The sequence below is a fragment of the Anomaloglossus baeobatrachus genome, chromosome 9 (genome assembly GCF_048569485.1).
Source record: "Anomaloglossus baeobatrachus isolate aAnoBae1 chromosome 9, aAnoBae1.hap1, whole genome shotgun sequence".
NCBI lineage: Eukaryota > Metazoa > Chordata > Amphibia > Anura > Aromobatidae > Anomaloglossus > Anomaloglossus baeobatrachus.
In genome coordinates, this window is record NC_134361.1 from 49,228,307 (window position 1) to 49,254,296 (window position 25,990).

Genomic DNA, 25,990 nt, shown 5'->3' on the forward strand with positions numbered 1-25,990 from the left:
TAGCTCTGCTACATACACTCATAGCTCTGCTACATACACTCATAGCTCTGCTACATACATACACACATAGCTCTGCTACATACATACACACATAGCTCTGCTACATACATACACACACAGCTCTGCTACATACACTCATAGCTCTGCTACATACATACACACATAGCTCTGCTATATACATACACACATAGCTCTGCTACATACACACATAGCTCTGCTACATACACTCATAGCTCTGCTACATACATACACACATAGCTCTGCTACATACATACACACATAGCTCTGCTACATACACTCATAGCTCTGCTACATACACTCATAGCTCTGCTACATACATACACACATAGCTCTGCTACATACATACACACATAGCTCTGCTACATACATACAGACACACACGTAGCTCTGTGGGGCCCACACACACAGCTCCAGGGGCCAGCACATACAGCACCGGGGGGCAGGGCATACACCTAAGGGGGAGAAGCCCATACAGCTCCCCAGGGCCCATAAATCGGGGGCGGGGAGGGCACATACCTCTCAGGTCACGGTGGAGAGGGGGCCCACACAGCGCCGGAGAGGGGGCCCACACAGCGCCGGAGAGGGGGCCCACACAGCGCCGGAGAGAAGAGCTGTGCTGGGGGTCGCTGGCTGGCACTGCAACTCCTTCATCTGTGGGACTGAGCAGGCCGGTCGGTAGCTCCGCCCACAGATGAAGTTCAAACCAGGAAGTCTGCGCGCCTTAAAGGGACGGCGCTGCAGATTCCTGCCGAGGACTGCGGAACTCGGCCCGGGGGCAGCAGAACTAAGGCGAGGGGGCCCCGGCCAAGGGGCACCAGAACTGACGAGGCCGAGTGGGCCCCCCCGGCTCTCCAGGGCCCCGGCATTTGCCCAGGTATGCCGCGTGCTGACGCCGGCCCTGAGTTGGAAGACTGTCTCAAGTGGGGTATCACAGGGCTCTGTCCTGGGCCCTGTGTTGTTCAACATTTTTATCAATGATTTAGATGAAGGAATTAAGGGTAAACTAATTAAATTTGCTGAAGACATAAAGCTAGGAGGAATAGCTAATACTAGAGAAGAAAGGGAGAGGATTCAACAAGATCTACACAAGCTAGAACAATGGGCAGCAACTAATAGAATGGTTTTGAACAGGGAGAAATGCAAAGTCATACATCTTGGCAAGAATGATGAAAAGAGCATATACAGCATGAGATGAATAGAGCTATCCAACAGCATGTATGAAAATGACTTAGGTATACTAATAGATCACAGACTGAACATGAGTCAACAGTGTGATGCAGCAGCAAAAAAGGCAAACACCATTCTAGGATGTATTAACAGAAGCATACAGTCTAGATCACGTGAAGTCATTATCCCCCTTTACTCCTCTTTGGTAAGACCTCATCTGGAATATTCTGTCCAGTTCTGGGCACCACATTTTAAAAAAGACATCAACAAAAAAGTAAGTTCAGAGAAGAGTGACCAGAATGGTGACTGGTCTGCAAACCATGTCACATGAGGAATGGTTATAGGATTTATAGGATTTATGATTCTTTAGCTTGCAAAAGAGAAGACTGAGAGGAGACCTAATGGCTGTCTACAAATATCTTAAAGGCTGTCGCACTGTAGAGGGATCAGTTTTATTCTCATTTTCACAAGGAAAGACTAGAAGCAATGGGATGAAACTGATGGGGAGGAGACACAGATTAGATATTAGAAAAAACTTTTTGACATTGAGGATGATCAACGAATGGAACAGTCTGCCGCGAGAGGTTGTGAGTTCTCCTTCAATAGAAGTCTTTAAAAAGAGGTTGGACGGACATCTGTCTGGGATGATTTAGTGAATCCTGCTTTGAGCAGAGGGTTGGACTAGATAACCCAGGAGGTCCATTCCAACTCTACCATTCTATGATTCTATGATATGTATCATATTGTAGAAATTATGTAGAATATTCTGAGTAAAGGTTTATAAATAAATGATGATATAATCATCATCACCGGTATTAGTGTCACAATCAAAATTAAAAATATAAATTTCCAGTTAATGTGGTAGGTCTATATGTTCCGCCATAGGATCTTTACGTTGAGGCTGCACGGTTTGCTGAAATGAGTAGCCTTGTCCCCTGTGAGACAGGATTGTGTTTCCCAGGTAATGAGTATTTGACCAACACTAGATCAAGCTTCAGGGACACCCTTTTGCAGATCATATGACTGAATCTAATTTTGTTGGGTAGTTTTGTCATTTCTATTTCTTATCTTGCCTTCCGCACACCCCTGCTACATTTCATTCCAAGTATCCCACGTCAGCGATCGGGTTACCCAACCTTCACAATGTGCGTTCATCTATTATTCAGCGTGTTATTGTATATTTTAGTGTACAGTCACAACGAAATAACACTAAATTGCTACTTTGCAGGCCCCCTGATTGTACGAGCGCCTTGTATTGGAACAATAATTGGTTTTGTTTTTGCCATAATTGATTGTGAATATCTGAAGCAGAAGGGTATTCTGAGAACAAGGAAAAAAATGGAAAACGTCAATGTTTTTTTTTAATTAATCATCTGTGTCTTTCATATATATATATATATATATATAAATATATATAAAGACACAGATGATTAATTAAAATTTATATACATACATAGGCATATATAAATCTGAATATATATATATATATATATATACATATATATATATATATATATATATATATATATATATATATATATAAATATACTGCTCAAAAAAAATAAAGGGAGCACTCTTGTATTTTGGTGTTCCCATTATTTTTTTTCAGCATTATATATATATATATATATATATATATATATATATATATATATATATATATACATAATGCAAAAAAATAAAATATCCAAAAATATAAGTTTTAAAAGTTGACATTTATACAATGTATATAAAAACATTTATATTATTCAATATATAATTATTTTGCTATTTAACTATTATTTTGCTTCACATTCTTTTCCATTTATTTTAGTAAAATATTAAGTTGATTTGGTTAATATACAAACTTCATCTACCCCAATCTAATTTTTCTTGCAAACAGACAACATGTACAGATATTACTAGTGATATAAACCATAGTAAAGAACAATTAATTGATTGTGAATATCTGAAGCAGAAGGGTATTCTGAGTACAAGGAAAAAGAAAAATGGAAAAAGTCAATTTTTTTTTTAATTAATCATCTGTGTCTTTTATATATATATATATATATATATATATAAATGACATAGATGATTAATTAAAATTTATATACATATATAGGTATATGTAAATCTGAACATATATATATATATATATATTTATATATAAATATACTACTCAAAAAAATAAAGGGAACACTCTTGTATTTTGGTGTTCCCATTATTTTTTTCAGCATTATATATATATATATATATATATATATATATACATAATGCAAAAAAATAAAATATCCAAAAATATAAGTTTTAAAAGTTGACATTTATACAATGTATATAAAAATATTTATATTATTCAATATATAATTATTTTGCTATTTAACTATTATTTTGCTTCACATTCTTTTCCATTTATTTTAGTAAAATATTAAGTTGATTGGGTTAATATACAAACTTCATCTACCCCAATCTAATTTTTCCTGCAAACATACAACATGTACATATATTACTAGTGATAAAAACCATAGTAAAGAACAATTCATTGTCTAAGCTTCTTATCCATTTCAAAGAAATGGAAAAGGTCAGAAGGATATTGGAAGGAATTTTGGAAATTCATTTTTCAGGACTGTGGTGAAAATCCTGCAGCCGGGTGGTCACTTTGCATAAATGTATTACTTATTTAGTTATTTCATTTCTAAGTTTTGTATTTGTAGGAAAAATGTTAGAATTCCCAGGAATAGACAGTTTGAGAATGCACTCAATTTTTTGCCGGGCCTTCGGCTAAAAGATAAATATGGTGCATCAGGTGAACTAACTGTACTTTGCTTATTAGTTGGCCTACTTCATGGCACTATTTACCCTAAGCTGAGTCAGGTGCAGGAATATGGAGCAGGCTTAGGAGCTCCATTCACTTCTGGTGCCGACTGTGCTACACAGCCAACACCTGCGGGCGTCTAACAGCAGCGACTTGAGCTAGCTCACATTGCTTCTTTTTTTGAGTAGCATTTACAATGCCTTGCGAAACTATTCTGTTCCATTGAATTTTTCAACCTTTTCCCACATTTCAGGCTTCAAACATAAAGATAAACATGTTAATGTTCTGGTGAAGAATCAACAACAAGTGGGACACAATTGTGAAGTTGAACAAAATTTTTGCATATTTTAAACTTTTTAAAAAAATAATTAACTGAAAATTGGGCGTGCAATATTATTAGTCCCCTTTAAGTTAACACTTTGTAGCGCCACATTTTGCTGCAATTACAGCTGCAGTCGCTTGGGGAATGTCTCTATCAGTTTTGCACATCGAGAGAGTGAAATTCTTGCCCATTCTTTCTTTGCAAACAGCTGGAGCTGAGTGAGGTTGGATGGAGAGCGTTTGTGAACAGCAATTTTCAGCTCTTTCCACAGATTCTCAATTGGGTTCAGGTCTGGACTATGACTTGGCCATTTTAACACCTGGATACGTTTATTTGTGAACCATTCCATTGACTCTTTTTATGGATATCTTTGAGAAATGGCTTTCTCCTTGCCACTCTTCCATAAAGGCCAGATTTGTGCAGTGTACGACTGATTGTTGTCCTATGGACAGACTCTCCGTCCTCAGCTGTAGATCTCTGCAGTTCATCCAGAGTGATCATGGGCCTCTTGGCTGCATCTCTGATCAGTCTTCTCCTTGTTTGAGATGAAAGTTTGGATGGACGGCCGGGTCTTGGTAGATTTGCAGTGGTATGATACTCCTTCCATTTCAATATGATAGCTTGCACAGTGTTCCTTGGGATGTTTAAAGTTTTGGAAATCTTTTTGCAACCAAATCCAGCTTTAAACTTCTCCACAACAGTATCACGGACCTGCCTTTTGTGTTCCTTGGTCTTCATGATGCTCTCTGCGCTTTAAACAGAACACTGAGACTATCACAGAGCAGGTGCATTTATACGGAGACTTGATTACACACAGGGGACTATATTTATCATCATCAGTCATTTAGGACAACATTGGATCATTCAGAGATCCTCAATGAACTTCTGGAGTGAGTTTGCTGCACTGAAAATAAAGGGGATGAATAATATTGCACGCCCCAATTTTCAGTTATTTATTTTTTAAAAAAGTTTAAAATAAGCAATAAATTTCATTCAACTTCACAATTGTGTCCCACTTGTTGTTGATTCTTCACCAAAACATTAAGATTTTTCTCTTTATGTTTGAAGCCTGAAATGTGGAAAAAGGTTGAAAAATTCAAGGGGGCTGAATACTTTCGCAAGGCACTGTAACTAGTTGACATCTATGCGTTTGAAAACGTTGCTGGTGCCAGCACCCCTGTACTAGCTCATGAAAACCAAGAGGACTAAAAAGATAATTGAAAGTTTACAAAAAATAAGTTTTTAAAAATATCTTCCCAATTCAAAAATAGACAGAAAAAAGTAATAATAATAACAGTAATTATGTACTCTCTATGTATCTATATATACAAGTGCATCTCAATAAATTAGAACATCATCAAAAAGATAATTTATTTCAGTAAGTCAATACACACAGGTAAATCAATATATTATATAGAGTCATTACACACAGAGGGATCTATTCCTATATATTATATAGAGTCATTACACACAGAGGGATCTATTCCTATATATTATATAGAGTCATTACACACAGAGGGATCTATTCCTATATATTATATAGAGTCATTACACACAGAGGGATCTATTCCTATATATTATATAGAGTCATTACACACAGAGTGATTTATTCCAAGTGTTTGTTTCTGTTAATGTTGATGATTATGGCTTCCATCAATGAAAACCCAAAAGTCGTTATCTCAGAAAAAACCTGGCTGTTCACAGAGTGCTGTATCCAAGGATATTAATGGAATGTTGAGTGGAAGGAAAAAGTGTGGTAGAAAAAGGTGCAACCGGGATAACCGCAGCCTTGATAGGATTGTTAAGAAAAGGCCATTCAAAAATTTGGGGGAGCTTCACAAGGAGTGGACGCTGCTGGAGTCAGTGCTTCAAGAGCCACCACACACAGACGTATCCAAGACATGGGCTACAACTGCCACATTCCTTGTGTCAGGCCACTCATGACCAAACACTAGAAGTGTCTTACCTGAGCGAAGGAGAAAAAGAACTGGACTGTTCTCAGTGTCCATGGTGTTGTTTTCAGATGAAAGTAAATTTTGCATTTAATTTGTAAATCGCGGTCCCAGAGTCTGGAGGAAGAGTGGAGGCCACAATCCAAGCTGCTGAGGTCTGGTGTGAAGTTTCCACAATCAGTGATGGTTTGGGGAGCCATTTCATCTGCTGGTGTAGGTCCACTGTGTTTTATCAACACCTAAGTCAGCGCAGCCGTCTACCAGGAAATTTTACAGCAGTTCATGCTTCCCTCTGCCGACAAGCTTTTTGGAGATTTCATTTTCCAGCAGGACTTGGCACCTGTCCACACTGCCAAAAGTACCAATATTGGTTTACTAACCACAGTATCACTGTGCTTGATTGGCCAGCAAACTCCCCTGACCGAAACCCCATAGAGAATCTATGAGAGACACCAGAGCCAACAATGCAGACGAGCTGAAGGCTGCTATCAAAGCAACCTGGGCTTCCATAACACCTCAGCAGTGCCACAAGCTGATCGCCTCCATACCACATTGCCGCATTGATGCAGTAATTCATGCAAAAGGAGCCCCGACCAAGTATTGATGCATTTACTGTACAGACTTTTCAATAGGCACCAACATTTCTGAGTGTAAAATCATTTTTCAGTTGGTCTTATATAATATTCTCATTTTCTGAGATAATGACTTTTGGATTTTCCTTGGCTGTAACCCATAATCATCAACATTAACAGAAATAAAAACTTGAAATAGATCCCTCTGTGTGTAATGACTCTATATAATATATAGAAATAGATCCCTTTGTGTGTAATGGCTCTATACAGTATAATATATAGGAAGAGATCCCTCTGTGTGTAATGATTCTATATAATATATAGTAATAGTTCCCTCTGTGTGTAATGACTTTATATAATATATAGGAATAGATCCCTCTGTGTGTAATGACTTTATATAATATATAGGAATAGATCCCTCTGTGTGTAATGATTCTATATAATATATAGGAATAGATCCCTTTGTGTGTAATGACTCTATATAATATATAGGAATAGATCCCTCTGTATGTAATGGCTCTATATAATATATAGGAATAGATCCCTCTGTGTGTAATGACTCTATATAATATATAGGAATAGATCCCTCTGTGTGTAGTGACTCTATATAATATATAGGAATAGATCCCTCTGTGTGTAATGACTCTATATAATATATAGGAATAGATCCCTCTGTGTGTAATGACCCTATATAATATATAGGAATAGATCCCTCTGTATGTAATGACTCTATATAATATATAGGAATAGATCCCTCTGTGTGTAATGACTCTATATAATATATAAGAATAGATCCCACTGTGTGTAATGATTCTATATAATATATAGGAATAGATCCCTCTGTGTGTAATGACTCTATATAATATATAGGAATAGATCCCTCTGTGTGTAATGACGCTATATAACATATAGGAGTAGATCCCTCTGTGTGTAATGACTATATAATATATAGGAATAGATCCCGCTGTGTGTAATGACTCTATATAATATATAGGAATAGATCCCTCTGTGTGTAATGACTCTATATAATATATAGGAATAGATCCCTCTGTGTGTAATGACGCTATATAACATATAGGAGTAGATCCCTCTGTGTGTAATGACTATATAATATATAGGAATAGATCCCGCTGTGTGTAATGACTCTATATAATATATAGGAATAGATCCCTCTGTGTGTAATGACTCTATATAATATATGCATTTCCCTTTTTGTATTGAATTACTGAAATAAATTAACTTTTTGATGATATTCTAATTTATTAAGATGCACTTGCATGTGCCATGTCTGCAAAACAAATTAACCCACTGGCACTGTCTATATGCTTCATACTGCAGGACATGGGTAGACGATGATGCCGAGACCACACAATTTGATTAACCAATTGCACTCTCCTGGGTGAGGCCTATCACCTCAAGACAAGCGCACACCAACCCTCAGCATGGTGGCAGCTATAGATGAAGCGATTGATCCATAGAGGATTGAGTTCCTGAAATTTATGGTTCCACGCCTATCAAACACTTTGAGAGTGTTCCCCTATATATAGAGATGAGCGGACTCGTTGAAGTTCGGGTTTGCCGGATTCAGACAGACTCCACCTAAAGTTCAATTCAAGACTTGAACTTGATCCTGGACTTCGAACCCAAGTGGAAGTTACCGATTGGACAGTTCGGCTTTCCACCCATAGCTATACACAAAGCATTTTTTTTATTTTTTGTACACATCCGAAAATGTTTTTACCCCCAGTGAGAGCCATTCAGAGACTGGAAGTGGCTCCCACTGTGCCGAGCACCAAGCATACCCAAGACCACCTATGAGTGGCTAGCATACGTACAGCACCCAAACTCTGAACTAGGACACTAATTTTTTGTAAAGTCCGTGCTCGGTACTAACCCCAAACTTTACAGTTCTGGTTTGCTCATCTCTACCCACAATGTCTTTAAGGGAACCTGTCACCAGGTTTTTCCCTTGTGAGCTGCGGCCATCACCAATGAGCTCTTATATACAGCATTCCAGAATACTGTATATAATATCTCAGGCTGTGCTGTATAGTGTAAAAACACCTTTATAATACTCACCTAGAACTGGGCCTGTCCGATGGGTGTTGCTGCTCTTGGTCCGGCACTTCTTCCGTCTTTTGCAATAGCCATCCTAATGTCAAGCCCCGTGTGCATGATTCGTCCTGCGTCATTCACAGACAGGTCTCCATTGTGCTTCTGCGAATGCGCACTTTGATCTATCCTGCTTAGGGCATAGCAAAGTACTGTAATGCGCAGGAGCGAGAAAAGGGTCAAAGACCACCCGCGCATGCGCACTACAAATATTATGGGAAAATTTGGTTTCAAATTTCAATCAATCCCCTTATCTTTAGCCATCATTTCGATCTTGTACTAGTCTCAGGTCAACACCTGGCAACAAAGATGGGGGAAAGAACACAAAGGCAAAAAGTGTGCTTGTATTTTGTGGGTGTATGTGTGTTGGGGCATAATACTGGGGGGAAATCATACCATGTGAGGGGAAGTGCGGGGACATGATACTGTACGTGGGGGACTTTGGGGGGATGGTCTTTATATTGAGGAATTTTAGAGCCCTATTTTCGGGATCGTGGCCATTTCATTTTATGATTGTCGTGTAATTATTACTATTGTAGTTGCTTTAGGAAAAGTGCAAATTTTCAATTAAAATTTAAAAAAAATGACTTAATTATAGTATTTTAATTGTAAAAAAGTCTATATTATATATTAACAGCTTGTATATGAGACTGGCTTTTCAATACATGACTGATTTGTAGACCAGTCTAATTGAAAATTGCCCGGTGCCTCCCCTGTACGCCAGGTGGTTAACCTCCGACAGCTACAAAGGACCAGACCAGAAGATGGTAAAGTGTTTGCTCAATGTATGTTTTAAGCCTGACTGGTTAAATGGGTGAATCATTAGCCTTTTCTCCTTGTAGACATGTCATGGTAATGTGCTCAGTGACTTGAACATAAGTAGAGCAGCTCAATCATCTGGCTCGTACAAGGCTGCATCATTGACTTTGACGGCATACATGTACCAAAGGGAATGGACGGGCTCAACGCAGAGCCCCAAAGCAGCGCCAAAACTTTCAAGTGGAGGTCAGACGCCCGGCCTCGGACACAATGTCGCTTTTCAAATATTTTCTGCAAGACAGGACTGCAATGCATTGCTTTGCTCTTAACTCTCGTACATAAACCTTTCAGTGTTTTCTAAATTGTGTTCATTGATAGTTATTGCCGGAAAAGGGTAGATGCCGGATATAGTGTGTAGATATTACATAGCGGGTAATATGGGCCGTTTATCGACAATCCTGAACACATGAAACCTTTATATATATATATATATATATATATATATATATATATATGTATATATATATATATATATATATATATATATTTATATTTATATATATACTATATATATATATATATATATATATATAAAAATATATATAAGTATGTAAAACGGTAAAATATATATATTATGTTATATAATTGAGAGGAGTGTACTCACTTTTGTGATATACAGAATATGATATATATATATATATATACATACATATATACAGCACAGACCAAAAGTTTGGACACACCTTCTCATTCAAGAGAATGCCAAGAGTGTGCAAAGTAGTAATCACAGCAAAAGGTGGCTATTTTGAAGAACCTAGAATATAAGACATATTTTCAGTTGTTTCACACTTTTTTGTTAAGTTTTTTAATCCACATGTGTTAATTCATAGCTCTGATGCCTTCAATGTGAGTCTACAATTTTCAGTCATGAAAATAGAGAAAACTCTTTGAATGAGAAGGTGTATCCAAACTTTTAGTCTGTACTGTATATATATATATATATATATATATATAGTGCTGGCCAAAAGTATTGGCACCCCTGCAATTCTGTCAGAGAATACTCAGTTTCTTCTTGAAAATGATTGCAATCACAAATTCTTTGGTATTATCTTCATTTAATTTGTCTTCTTCAATGAAAAAAAATAAAAAAAATTGTCATAAAGCCAAATTGGATATAATTCCACACCAAACATAAAAAAGGGGGTGGACAAAAGTATTGGCACTGTTTGAAAAATCATGTGATGCTTCTCTAATTTGTGTAATTAACAGCCCCTGTAACTTACCTGTGGCACCTAATAGGTGTTGGCAATAATAAATCACACTTGCAGCCAGGTGACATGGATTAAAGTTGACTCAACCTCTGTCCTGTGTCCTTGTGTGCACCACATTGAGCATGGAGAAAAGAAAGAAGACCAAAGAACTGTCTGAGGACTTGAGAATCCAAATTGTGAGGAAGCATGAGCAATCTCAAGGCTACAAGTCCATCTCCAAAGACCTGAAAGTTCCTGTGTCTACGGTGCGCAGTGTCATCAAGAAGTGTAAAGCCCATGGCACTGTGGCTAAGCTCCCTAGATGTGGAAGGAAAAGAAAAATTGACGAGAGATTTTAACGCAAGATTGTGCGGAGGTGGATAAAGAACCTCGACTAACATCCAAACAAGTTCAAGCTGTCCTGCAGTCCGAGGGTACAACAGTGTCAACCCGTACTATCCGTCGCCATCTGAATGAAAATGGACTGTATGGTAGGATACTCAGGAAGACCCCACTTCTTACCCCGAGACATAAAAAAGCCAGGCTGGAGTTTGCCAAAACTTACCTGAGAAAGCCTAAAACGTTTTGGAAGAATGTTCTCTGGTCAGATGAGACAAAAGTAGAGCTTTTTGGGAAAAGCCATCAACATAGGGTTTACAGGAAAAAAAAAGAGGCATTCAAAGAAAAGAACACGGTCCCTACAGTCAAACATGGCGGAGGTTCCCTGATGTTTTGGGGTTGCTTTGCTGCCTCTGGCACTGGACTGCTTGACCGTGTGCATGGCATTATGAAGTCTGAAGACTACCAACAAATTTTGCAGCATAATGTAGGGCCAGTGTGAGAAAGCTGGGTCTCCCTCAGAGGTCAGGGGTCTTCCAGCAGGACAATGACCCCAAACACACTTCAAAAAGCACTAGAAAATGGTTTGAGAGAAAGCACTGGAGACTACTAAAGTAACCAGCAATGAGTCCAGACCTGAATCCCATAGAACACCTGCAGAGAGATGTCAAAATGGCAGTTTGGAGAAGGCACCCTTCAAATCTCAGGGACCTGGAGCAGTTTGCCAAAGAAGAATGGTCTAAAATTCCAGCAGAGCATTGCAAGAAACTCAGTGATGGTTACCGGAAGCGGTTGTTCGCAGTTATTTTGGCTAAAGGTTGTGCAACCAAGTATAAAGCCTGCTTTACACCTTACGATCCAGCATACGATATCACATGCGATCGTAACCGCTCCCATCGTATGTGCAGCACGTTCAATTTGTTGAATGTGCCGCACAAACGATTAACCCCCGTCACACGTACTTACCCGTCCATACGACCTCGCTGTGGGCGGCGAGCGTCCACTTCCTGGAGTGGGAGGGACGTTCAGCGTCACAGCGACGTCACGCGGCAGCCGGCCAATAGAAGCGGAGGGGCGGAGATGAGCGGGACGTAAACATCCCGCCCACCTCCTTCCTTCCGCATTGTGGGCCGGGAGCCGCAGGGCGCAGGTAAGATCGTTCATCATTCCCGGGGTGTCACACACTGCAATGTGTGCTACCCCAGGTACGATGAACAATCTGACGTTCAATTCTAGAGAAATGAACGATGTGTATGCGATGAACGTTTTACCGTTCAATCACAATCGCACGTAGCTGTCACACACTGCAATGTAACTTACGATGCCGGATGTGCGTCACTTACGACGTGACCCCGCCGACACATCGTAAGATACATTGCAGCGTGTAAAGCGAGCTTTAGGCTAAGGGTGCCAATACTTTTGTCTGGCCCATTTTTGGAGTTTTGTGTGAAATGATCAATGATTTGATTTTTGTTTCATTCTCTTTTGTGTTTTTTCATTGCAAGCAAAATAAATGAAGATAATACCAAAGAATTTGTGATTGCAATCATTTTCAAGAAGAAACTGAGTATTATCTGACAGAATTGCAGGGGTGCCAATACTTTTGGCCAGCACTGTATATCACAAAAGTGAGTACACTCCTCTCAATTTTATAAATATTTTATTATAACATTTCATGGGACAACACTGAAGATCTGACACTATGATACAATGTACAGTAGTCAGTGTCCACCTTGTATATCAGGGTAAATTCGGTGTCCTCTACATAACTCAACATACAGCCATTAATGTCAAATGGACAAATTGTGCTAAAAGTGTCAATATTTTTTATGGCCACCATTATTTTCAAGGACTGCTTTACCTCTCTTGGGCATGGAGGTCACTCACTAGAGGGTCACAGAAACCGCTGGATCCTCTTCAATCCTCCATGACGACATCACGGAGCTGGTGGGTGTTAGAGACCTTGCGCTTCTTCACCTTCCATGTGATGAAGCCCCACAGATGCTCAATAGTGTTGAGGTCTGGAGACATTTGGGCAGTCCAACACCTTTACCCTCAGTTTCTTTGGCAAGGCAGGAGGGGTCTTGCAGGTGTGTTTGGGGTTGTTATCAAATTGAAACATGAAGGGAGGGGTTCATGTTCTACTTCTGCTTTAGTATGTCACAGTACATGGCGGCATTCATGGTTTCCCACCGCTGGCAGCAGTCATCCAGCCCCAAACCATGACATTCCCACCACCATGCTTGACTGTAGGCAAAACACACTTGTCTTCGGAGTCGTCACCTGGTTGCTGCCACACAATCTGAATCAAATAAGTTTATCTTGGTCTCATCAGACCACAGGACATTGTCCCAGTAATCCATGTCCTTAGTCTGCTTGTTTTCAGCAAACTGTTCGTGGGATTTCTTGTGCATCATCTTTAGCAGAGGCTTGCTTCTGGGATGACAGCCATACAGACCAATTTGATGCAGTGTGCGGCGTATGGTCTGAGCACTGACAGGTGGACCCCGCACCCCTCTAACCTTTGCAGAAATGCTGGTAGCACTCACACGTCTATTTTGAAAAGACAACCTCTGGATATGATGCTGAGCACGTGCACTCAACTTCTTTGGTCGACCATGGCGAGGCCTGTTCTGAGTGGATCCTCTCTTGTTAAACCCCTGTATAGTATTGTCCACTGTGCTTCAGCTCAGTTTCAGGGTGTTGGCAGTCTTTTTATAGCCTTGGCCATCTTTATGTAGAGCAACAATTCTTTTTTTCAGAACCTCAGAGAATTCTTTGCCATGAGGAGCCATGTTGACCTTCAAATGACCAGTATGAGAGAGTGTGAGAGGGATAACACCAAATGTAACACCCCTGCTCTATATTCACACCTGAGACCTTGTAACACTAATGAGTCACATGGGCATCTGGGCATCCAACTGTTCGTTACAAGAACCGAGCACTTGAGCATGGTAGTGCTCGGACATCACTAATATATATGCATATACTTGTACCACCACAATCCTATCCACCAAAGATAGGAGGACTTGGTGCCTGTGTGTGTCTTCAATCTCGCTTCCATGAGCCATGGGTCAATATAACATATTTTCGTTTGCTAGTATAGGATAATATTGCATAATATAGGTAAGCCATCATGCGGGGTCTCCATGGATTGGACTTGTTTTTCTAGCTCATCCCAAAGATACACAATATGATTGAGATCTGAAGAATTTCAAGGCTGAGTAAACATCTGGAACTCTTTCTCCTGTTATTTGAACCATTTCTTAGCCGTTTTCAGTGCAGCAGTGCAAATTACCACTGTCATTGGAGAATATCATTGTCATAAAGGGGTGTAGGTACTTGGTCAGCAACAAAGTTTAGGAAGGTGGCCCATGCCTAAATAACATCCACATGAATGGCGAAGCGGGAAGAAGACAAAAGGACAGATGTAGTATCAGGCTCCGGGCAATGTTCTGCTTTGGAACCTTGGGTCTCAAGACTCCTCACCAGAACATTGCTCGGAGCCTGATACTACCTCTGTCCTTTTGTCTTCTTCCCGTTTCACATTCTGTTGACATCTCTAATCCTGATAAGCGTCACACGCACTTGACCATCTCCAAGATCAGACCAGACCACTTTCTTCAATTGTGTTATGGCCCTGAATCCTTACATTCCCATTGTGGCGGTTTCGCTGGTGGATTGGAGTCAGCATGGGCACTCTACAGCTGCACATCCAAATACTTAATGTGTGATGCACTTAGTTCTCCGACTTCTTTCTTTATTAGCTAGCTTTACCTTTTTCAGTTATAGGACCTACTGTACGAGATTGGACCAGATGGGCTAGTCTTCACTCCTCGTGAGCATCCATGAGCCTTGGACACCTATGGCCCTTCCACCGACTCACTGGCTGTCCTTCCTTGGATCACTGTTAGTTGGTATTAACCACTGCAAATAGGGCAGACCCTACAACACTTATCATTTTGCAAATTCTCCGTTATAGCCAACATAAGTTGGTCATTGTCCAAGTCGATTAGATTCTTACTTTTGCCCGTTTTTCTAGTTTACTAGAAATAAACTTCAAGAACTAATTGGTGATTAATATATTCCACCCTCAGACAGGTGCCATTATCAAGAGATTATCAATGTTCTTCACTTGATATCAGTGATTTTACCAGGTGCACATAGATGTCACACTAGGTACGGGGAAGTACCAAGCAAGAGATGAAAGGGAAGGGAAGGGGATCCCTGCGTCTAGGGAAGGGGGAGATGGTGACCCTTGACCAAACCTACTGCTGGTCCCTAGGGTCATTCACCACCCTAGATAGGTTCCGCACCTATATGCCGAGCAGGATACCAGACCCTAGGTATCCCTAGTGCTGAACCCTAAATAGGGAACGGATGGGATGAGCTCTTCGTCAACCCCACTAAACACTAAATGAGACACAAGGAGGACACACGGGGGGGAAATGCATGAACTATTTATCCACAGATGATTCAGGCAGGAGTTTATCAAAGTTTCAGCAACAATACCACAGAGGAGTACAAGCCACCTGCTTGCAACCAGAGCTAAAATGAACTCAACATATCACCAGCACTAGTCCAGGGAAGATGGGAGTATTTAATCACAAGGGGAAAACTGATCATCAGAAGCTGGACAGATGTTTAGCTCCCCTGGGTCCTCAAGGAAAATAGTGAAAAATCCAGCAGGAAAGCTACCTAATACAATGAATACTAGCAGCAGTAACTACAGAAAGTCAGGGTTCATTTTGCACAGCCAAACACTGTGATCTTCTACTGCCAGAAGCCACATGACTGTCTGTCACCGGTGACACACCCGTGACAATAGATCTTAGCAATGAAATAGATGAAACTGTACCTTATCCTGCTGCTTAACCTAAGGACCACAAACTGAATAGTCGTTGATGTAAACAACAAACATGCCCTATTTGTTTTCTTAAACAGCTGTCATTGACTTGATATTTTTTTTAGATCACAGTAAGATTCTTATTTATGGGCTTTGATATTACAGCTGTATGCGACTCTAAGCAATAATTTAAAGGAATTGTTCACTTTTCGATAATGTATTTCCTCGGCTGCAGATGGTTAAAAAAAAATAAAAATAATCACATTACATTTACCCTCCCCAAGTGCAAAGCAGAGTTTCCACCGCTGCTCCTGGTCTCTGGCATTGGCTGTGGCGCTGACGTCACATCAACAACCAATCCCTGAGCTCAATCCATCTACATTGGCAGAGCCGCTGAGCTCACTGATTGGCTGCTGTGTTGTCCAGATGACCTCAGTGCTGCAGCCAATGTCAGATACCAGGAGACAAACTGTTGGACCTGGGGAGGGTGAGCACAGCACTGTTTATTATTTTATATAATGAGCTGCATTTAGGGCTGAACATTATCTGGAAGGGAACAACCACTTTAAATTATTACACATGGGTCTTTTTCTAATGATGTGTTATACATGTTAAGTGAGACAATGGGTCTGTGTATTCTTTTTAAGCAAATGCATATAACATCTCATATAATCTCATATTCTTAAATTGTGCAAAGTTTTTGGGGAATAGAGTCGTTCTTTGGGGTGCCCGTATCAGCACTATTTCACAGAAGAAATCTGAGTGTCAAGATATACAGAACTTCCCTTCCCTCCCCCCTGGACCATAATGCTGGAGAAACCAAGGTTAATCCTCGGGCTGCTAATCTCCCAAGTGATATGGGATAAAACTTGGAACAATATGGAGAAGGTCTGTGGGTCAGGTCCTAGCCCTGGGGCTCTTAACCCATTGGCTACCAAATTCCCCAAAGACCCATTCAAAGGAAAAAAACAGACTGTCCATAGAGTCTATAAAGGCAGGCAATATAGATTATATACATTAATGCCCTGTTATTGTAAGTATCGATTCATAATTCCTTTTGTGAATACCAAGCCTGATCAAGAATGTTAATATAAATAATTCAGAAAGTAACTACCAAAGGCTTGATCTGCATTCACCTAGTTATGGAGTTTACGATTCTTTCATCCGAGAACAATGTATCCATCATCTGGACAATAAAATACTGTAATGTCAAATATTTACTGGCAGGAAAGTATTCTAGAGAGGAGAATCTGTAGGACACCCAAAGATACATTTTTGTTTTTGAATTCCGTAGGTACAAAGGTTCCGGAACGTCTGCGCTCAAAGATTGCCATCGGATTACAGCCTGTTTATTCAGTTTTTGTATTGTTATTGTTTCATTAAATAGTTATATATATATATATATATATATATATATATATATTTGGGGGCAGTATGGTGCCTCAGTGGTTAGCACTGTATGGTGGCTCAGTGGTTAACACTACATAGGGAACTTAGATTGTGAGCCCCAACGGGGACAGTGTTGCTGATGTATAGTGTGTAAAGTGCTGTAGAATTAATAGCACTATATAAATGAATGAATATTATTATATAATCTGTGATTAAAAAAAAAATAAAAAAATAAATATATATATATATATATATATGTATATGTAGCGGGCGGAGGAGGGGACGCTGCGCTCTCCCACTGCTCGGGTACGGCTGCTGCTGCCGCTGCTCTGTGGTGGCTCGAGCGGTGGGCCGGATCCCGGGGACTCGAGCGGCGTTCCTCGCCCGTGAGTGAAAGGGGGTTTGATTGGATGGTGGGGATTGGGTTATTGTCCGTGACGCCACCCACGGTCGTGGTGAAGTTGGTGACACCACCGCTGCTCTGGACGGGGATCCCGGGAGCGGTGACAGGGAGCAGCTTTGTTGTTAGTTCTCCACTCCGTGGGTAGGGGGTTGGTTGTCCCGGGGCCCGGTGATGGGGTAGGGATGGATGGCAGGCGGGTTACGGGGCCTGGTGAGGTGCTGTGCCGCACGGCACGGTGGTACTCACTCAGCCAATGATGAGGACACAGTTCTCGGTAAAACACACAGCTGGATGGACGGGTCCCACAGACGGCTGCGGTGTTGTTTCTCCCGGCAGGTTGATGGTGACTGCATTTGCATGCACCTGTGTACTGTAAACGGTTCCAATGGGTTCCCACCAGTAACCCGCTCCCCAGCTTGGATATGGGCCGGAGGAGCCCCTTTTACCCGCAGGCTCTGGCCCTGGGAACGGTAGCCTTGGCGGTGGCTGTGTTTCCCTCTCTCAATTGGACGGTTGCCTTCTGTCGGGACTTGGCTGCTGGGAAACCCAGGAGGTTCCCTTCGCTAACGGATTTGGCAAATTCACGGCGACTCCTAGCCTTGCCGGGGTCCGTAAGCCCCTGCCAGATGGTGCTGACTTCTCTTTGCGTACCGGTCCGGTACCGCCGGGCCACCGCCCGTCCACGGTCCTTACGGTAGACTCCGATAGGCCACTCCTGCAGATGGTCACCACCGTCTGCCAACCTTGCTGTATCGCCCGGGCCACACACCCGGACGCTGTCAGATAGTTGCTACACTACCACTTTCCTTCCTTCCACTTTCACCTCCAAAACTAAACTGTCTGCTTTTCCCGCCTCCAGGACTGTGAACTCCTCGGTGGGCGGGGCCAACCGCCTGGCCCACCCCCTGATGTGGACATCAGCCCCTGGAGGAAGGCAACAAGGGTTTGTGTCTGACTTCGGTGTGCCTGACCGGGAGTGTGGGGTGTGTGGGTGTTGTTCTCTGTGGCCCCTGGCTGGTCCAGGGTGCCACATATACATTAGCCTACATTTATTAATCAGATCATATCAGACATAAAGTCAATCACAAAGTCTCAATTAGTGCGAAAGTTTCAAAAAGTTGTAATTTATGCAAATTTTTTTTAAAAAGGATTGATTTGCATTATGCTTACCAAAACTTTAAAAAAAATGTGGGTAATGATGTAATTGGAGGGTGTGGTGAACTAGTTTTGGATTTATTAAAGGGGTTGTCCACTACACAGCATACTGGCCACATCGATGTAAAACTCATAGAGAAGGCTTTTCTCAAATACCTTGTGTGGTCAATTGTGCTTGTGAGCAGCGCTATTGTGGTCCACTCATCCACATCATGTGACCCCCGGGCTCTGTGATTTCTGAGAGCTGATGATGTCACGTCAACTTCCAGTTGACCCAACATCACCAAGGCGGCCCCAGTCTTCCTGAGTGACTGAGCTGTGGTCGAAGTTTCACCGCTCGTCACAGCCCAGCAGCTCACATGCTCTCTCCTTCGCTGCAGGATGTGATGAGCGGTGAAACACTGCCCATAGTCCAGTCACTCAGGAAGACTGAAGCCAGCCTCGATGATGTCAGGTCAACTGCAAGTTGACATGACATCACCGGATGTTAGAGGTCACAGAGCCAGGAGGTCACGTGATGGGGATGAGCGGACCGCAATAGGGCTGTTCACAGGCACAATTGACTACACAAGGTATTTGAGAAAAGCCTTCTTTATGAGCTTTTCATCGATGTGTGGCCAATAATGCAGAGTAGTGAACAACCCCTTTAAGCCTAAAATGAGAAAATGAGTCCATATTTCTTGTTCCTTGTAGACAGTTTATATCTTCCAACTTTTATAGAACAGTCGAAAATGAGCAATGCTTTTTTCACGAGACAGAAAACGTTTACATACAGTTAGGTCCAGAAATATTTGGACAGTGACACAAGTTTTATTTTAGCTGTTTACAAAAACATGTTCAGAAATACAATTATATATATAATATGGGCTGAAAGTGCACACTCCCAGCTGCAATATGAGAGTTTTCACATCCAAATCGGAGAAAGGGTTTAGGAATCATAGCTCTGTAATGCATAGCCTCCTCTTTTTCAAGGGACCAAAAGTAATTGGACAAGGGACTCTAAGGGCTAAAATTAACTCTGAAGGCGTCTCCCTCGTTAACCTGTAATCAATGAAGTAGTTAAAAGGTCTGGGGTTGATTACAGGTGTGTGGTTTTGCATTTGGAAGCTGTTGCTGTGACCAGACAACATGCGGTCTAAGGAACTCTCAATTGAGGTGAAGCAGAACATCCTGAGGCTGAAAAAAAAGAAAAAATCCATCAGAGAGATAGCAGACATGCTTGGAGTAGCAAAATCAACAGTCGGGTACATTCTGAGAAAAAAGGAATTGACTGGTGAGCTTGGGAACTCAAAAAGGCCTGGGCGTCCACGGATGACAACAGTGGTAGATGATCGCCGCATACTTTCTTTGGTGAAGAAGAACCCGTTCACAACATCAACTGAAGTCCAGAACACTCTCAGTGAAGTAGGTGTATCTGTCTCTAAGTCAACTGTAAAGAGAAGACTCCATGAAAGTAAATACAAAGGGTTCACATCTAGATGCAAACCATTCATCAATTCCAAAAATAGACAGGCCAGAGTTACATTTGCTAAAAAACACCTCATGAAGCCAGCTCAGTTCTGGAAAAGTATTCTATGGACAGATGAGACCAAGATCAACCTGTACAGAATGATGGGAAGAAAAAAGTTTGGAGAAGAAAGGGAACGGCACATGATCCAAGGCACACCACATCCTCTGTAAAACATGGTGGAGGCAACGTGATGGCATGGGCATGCATGGCTTTCAATGGCACTGGGTCACTTGTGTTTATTGATGACATAACAGCAGACAAGAGTAGCCGGATGAATTCTGAAGTGTACCGGGATATACTTTCAGCCCAGATTCAGCCAAATGCCGCAAAGTTGATCGGACGGCGCTTCATAGTACAGATGGACAATGACCCCAAGCATACAGCCAAAGCTACCCAGGAGTTCATGAGTGCAAAAAAGTGGAACATTCTGCAATGGCCAAGTCAATCACCAGATCTTAACCCAATTGAGCATGCATTTCACTTGCTCAAATCCAGACTTAAGACGGAAAGACCCACAAACAAGCAAGACCTGAAGGCTGCGGCTGTAAAGGCCTGGCAAAGCATTAAGAAGGAGGAAACCCAGCGTTTGGTGATGTCCATGGGTTCCAGACTTAAGGCAGTGATTGCCTCCAAAGGATTCGCAACAAAATATTGAAAATAAAAATATTTTGTTTGGGTTTGGTTTATTTGTCCAATTACTTTTGACCTCCTAAAATGTGGAGTGTTTGTAAAGAAATGTGTACAATTCCTACAATTTCTATCAGATATTTTTGTTCAAACCTTCAAATTAAATGTTACAATCTGCACTTGAATTCTGTTGTAGAGGTTTCATTTCAAATCCAATGTGGTGGCATGCAGAGCCCAACTCGCGAAAATTGTGTCACTGTCCAAATATTTCTGGACCTAACTGTACATTTTGGTGCAATTTACTCAACATTTTTTTGAACTTGTCTATAAAACCTCAATAATAACAGATCTATCACTATATACATATATGGTTGGGGTTAAAGATTAGGTTGAGATATATGATCCCGTCTGTAAAGCTCTGTAGAATTAACAGCGCTATACAAGTGACTAAAATTAATACATAAATACGTGTGTGAAGGTTCCTTTTGGGAAACTTACATTTTTTTCCCTCTATTAGGCTTTGTGCACATGGCATCTTTTTCAGTTGCATTCTACCCAGAAATAGAGATGAGTAGACCCTTGAAAGTTTGGGTTTGCCAGGTTTGGCCGGACTTTAGTGAAAAGCTCAATCGGGACCCGGATTTGATCTGAACCCCATGAAAGGGGTACTTTGCACGCTGCGACATCGCAGGCCGATGCTGCGATGCAGAGCGCGATAGTCCCCGCCCCCGTCGCAGCTGCGATATCCTTGTGATAGCTGCCGTAGCGAACATTATCGCTACGGCAGCTTCACATGGACTCACCTGTCCTGGGACGTCGCTCTGGCCGGCGACCCGCCTCCTTATTAAGGGGGCGGGTCGTACGGCGTCACTGCGACGTCACACGGCAGGCGGCCAATAGGAGCGGAGGGGCGGAGATGAGCAGGATGTAAACATCCCGCCCACCTCCTTCCTTCCGCATATCCTACGGAAGCCGCGGTGACGCCGGTAGGAGATGTTCCTCGCTCCTGCGGCTTCACACATAGCGATGTGTGCTGCCGCAGGAACGAGGAACATCGGACCGTCGCGTCAGCGTAATCATGGATTACGCCGACGCTGCACCGATGATACGATTACGACGCTTGTGCGCTCGTTAATCGTATCATCTAGGCTTTACACACTACGATGTCGCCTGCGATGCCAGATGTGCGTCACTTTCAATTTGACCCCACCGACATCGCACCTCCGATGTCGTAGTGTGCAAAGCCCGCCTAAGTCAAGAACTAATGGGCGCTACTCAAGTAACGAGTATAATAGAAGTTAATGATTGGGCAGTTTGGCTCTCCGCCCACATACTGTCAACCATAATGATAGCATTTCCGGGGGGAGGGAAAGCAGGTTTTTTTGGGAGGGACACACTATAACCGAAAAAGTTGTTTTTGCCCCAAGTGAGAGCCATTCAGACACTGCAAGCAGCTATCACTGAAACAAGCACTGAAAATATCCAAGCACCCCGATGCTCGATGGAGTGGTTAGCATATGGACAGCACCAAAACTTGGACAGAGACTTTTTTAAAGGGAACCAAATATCAGCATTTTCCTATATAAGGTGCAGCCAGTGCAGTACTGGCTTTATCAGGCATGGTTTGTACATACCATTAGTGGGCAGTGCGGGTGTTTAGGCTGTGAAATTCAACTTTATAAAGTTTGAAAATTCATCCAGTTTTTGATTGGCGTGTGCACCTCGCTGCTAATGTCCGGGCGGGTTATGCACGTGTATCCCCGACCCCCCCGCTGCCTGTTCCTCCCTCCCTCTGGCTGTATGTAAATTTCTAATCTTCAGTTACACGGCGTTGGAGTTAGCGCCTGCGCATAGCTCTCATCTCCGGCGCCGTGTTTCTGAAGCCCACAGTATTGTTGTGCATGAGAGGGCGGCGCATGCGCCCTCGCTTCTTCAGATCTGTTGTGACCGCGAGAGCACGCGCGGTCACTACAGGACTGGAGAACAGCTGATCTTACCCTGATTAGCTGCAGCAGACGTCTGCTACGATATCGACTGCTGCAGCTAATCGGTAAGGTCAGCTGTTCTCTAGTCCTGTTGTGACCGCACGCGCTCCCGAGGTCACAACAGATCTGATGAAGCGAGGGCGCATGCGCCGCCCTCTCATGCACAACAATACTGTGGGCTTCAGAAACACGGCGCCGGAGATGAGCGCTATGCGCAGGCGCTAACTCCGACGCTGTATAACTGAAGATTAGAAATTTACATACAGCCAGAGGGAGGGAGGAACAGGCGGTGGGGGGGCGGGGATACACGTGCATAACCCGCCCGGACATTAGCAGCGAGGTGCACACGTCAATCAAAAACTGGATGAATTTTCAAACTTTATAAAGTTGAATTTCACAGCCTAAACACCTGAGCTGCCCCCTAATGGTATGTACAGACCGTGCCTGGTAAAGCCAGTACTGCACTGGCTGCACCTTATATAGGAAAATGCTGATGTTTGGTTCCCTTTAAAGACCATGTTCAAGTCCGAAAACCGGACACCCGGCGTTCAATATGAGCCTTGAACTTTACAGTTCGAATTTGCTCATCCCTATCAAGAATCTGCCCAGAAAAGCCCCACAAAAGCTGCCCACAAATGTTTATTTTTCTGTTGCTTGTTTAGGAATTTATCCATTTCTTTCTTGTGGGACTTGGATGCGGTGAATGCTTCTGTTGATGCTGATTTTTCACCAAATTTTACCATGTTGTTTTGGTTCAGTAGGTTGAGCAGAGGTTCTTCCAGAGTGCAAAACTTTCATGATTACATCCCTCTGGGGCACAGGGCTTGCTTATCAAAAGGGTGCCTGAGTGTTGCCTACTAGAGGAGAGTCTCAGTGTTCTTCTGTCTGGGGGCGAGTGACAGGAGAGGTAGACGCAGGATACAGCTGTATTTTGTGTTTTGGCTATTAGGAGATGGGCCCCTACTTCTCCTGGGTTATTTAAGAGCTGTCATTTTTTTAGGTGCCACTTAGCCCTTATCCTACGCTGGAGTGCAGTTGTTCAGATTGTGCTGGCAACGCTGTGCCATGCGTGCCTGCTGCCAAATATAGTAACCAGAGCGCTGTGTGTCGCTAGGAGGCCGATTCTGCTGCAGGGCCTATGCTTGTATTGTGTCCCTTCCAGTGCTCTTCTCCGGGCCCTCCGCTAGGCCACTGTGATCTGCGGCCTCGTCGCCTCAGCAGTGATACGTCACGTCAGCAAATGAGTAGTCTCTGCAGGGGGGAGGGCCAGTAGCTGCAATACCAGAGATAGGCTACAGACTAAAGGCCCCGTCACACACAGAGAGAAATGTTTGGCAGATCTGTGGTTGCAGTGAAATCATGGACATATTGTTCCATTTGTACACAGCCACAAACCTGGCACTGATTGTCCACAATTTCACTGCAACCGCAGATCTGCCAAAGATTTATCTCTGTGTGTGACAGGGCCTTGAAACTTTCACCAGCCCTCGGGCCTCTCACTCATCTGGGACACCTAGGCGCCCACCAACCCAGAGCGGGAGTCCTCCAAATCAATGAGGGTGGGGAGAGGGGCGCCGGTGGTCACAGGGTATACCTCTTGAGGGGGAGGTTTTAGTTATGGTGGCTCTGAGTCCAGGGTCGGCTCCCCTCTAGGCCGCGGCTCACTCTCGTCTGCTAGGCCACAGCTTTTCAGCTACCGCTCAGATCAGAGGTCCTCAGGGCCAGATTTTCCTCCCTGTGCAGACAGAGCAGCATGCAGTGCTCTCCTTGTTTCCAGCCTCCCGACACTGTGCAGGTGAGTGCTACGGAGGGTACTCCTCTCACTCAAAATGAACATAATTCACAGCAATGTCAAAACGATATTGCTGTGCACATGTTCTGTTATGTACTTATTTTAACAGCTTAATGACTTGGGTGGTTTCCGGTGGGAAGTCACCCATGCTCGTTCTATAATAAAAAGTAAAGCCATGTGCACACGTTCAGTATTTGGTCAGTATTTTGCATCAGTATTTGTAAGGAGTGGGTGATAAATACAGCAATGGTGCCCGTATTTTTATTATACTTTTCCTCCGATTGTTCCACTACTGGTTTTGGCTATTGATTTTTGACTAATGGCTTTGTGCACATTGATCAAAGAGTGAAAGACAACAGCAATGGACCAAGAGTGACAACAAAACCACTGAGAAGCCATCTCCGGAAAAATAAAGTCTTATGCTTCAGTGGAGAAAAAAGAGTTAACACCGCACTGCCGTAGAAAGAAAACTTAAAATAGCATCTTAGATAGTGATTTTATTTTACGAGTTTCGCAAACTCCTTCTTCAGGAGCAACCACTATTACATTGATGGTTGTTCCTGAGGAAGCAGTTTGTCTCCGAAACGCTTAGAATAAAATCACTATCCAGGATGGTATTTGAAGTTTTCTTTCTATGGCAGCGCAGTGTTAACCCTTTGTTTGCATCTCTGGGGCTGCTGCAGCCGTTTTATGCTTTAATAGTGGTTCAGGGGAGCAAGTCTCCGCTCATTACTTTTCAGTTATCCCCCCGAAATGGCACGATTGCACTTTTTGTGTCTCCTACATATCTAGAAAATCTCTTTAAGGCGCTGTGTGCACATACCCTTATCGGGGTTTTTGTATTCTGCAGCTAAGAAGATCCCTTTTGATATATACACTCTTATTTAGAAATACACCATGTCCTTCTGAACTGTGGGAGATTTGGACTTTCCATAGAACCTGCATTGTTTCTGTCATACGTTTTTTTGTCCGTATGCTGCTTCTCTGCCACAATCATG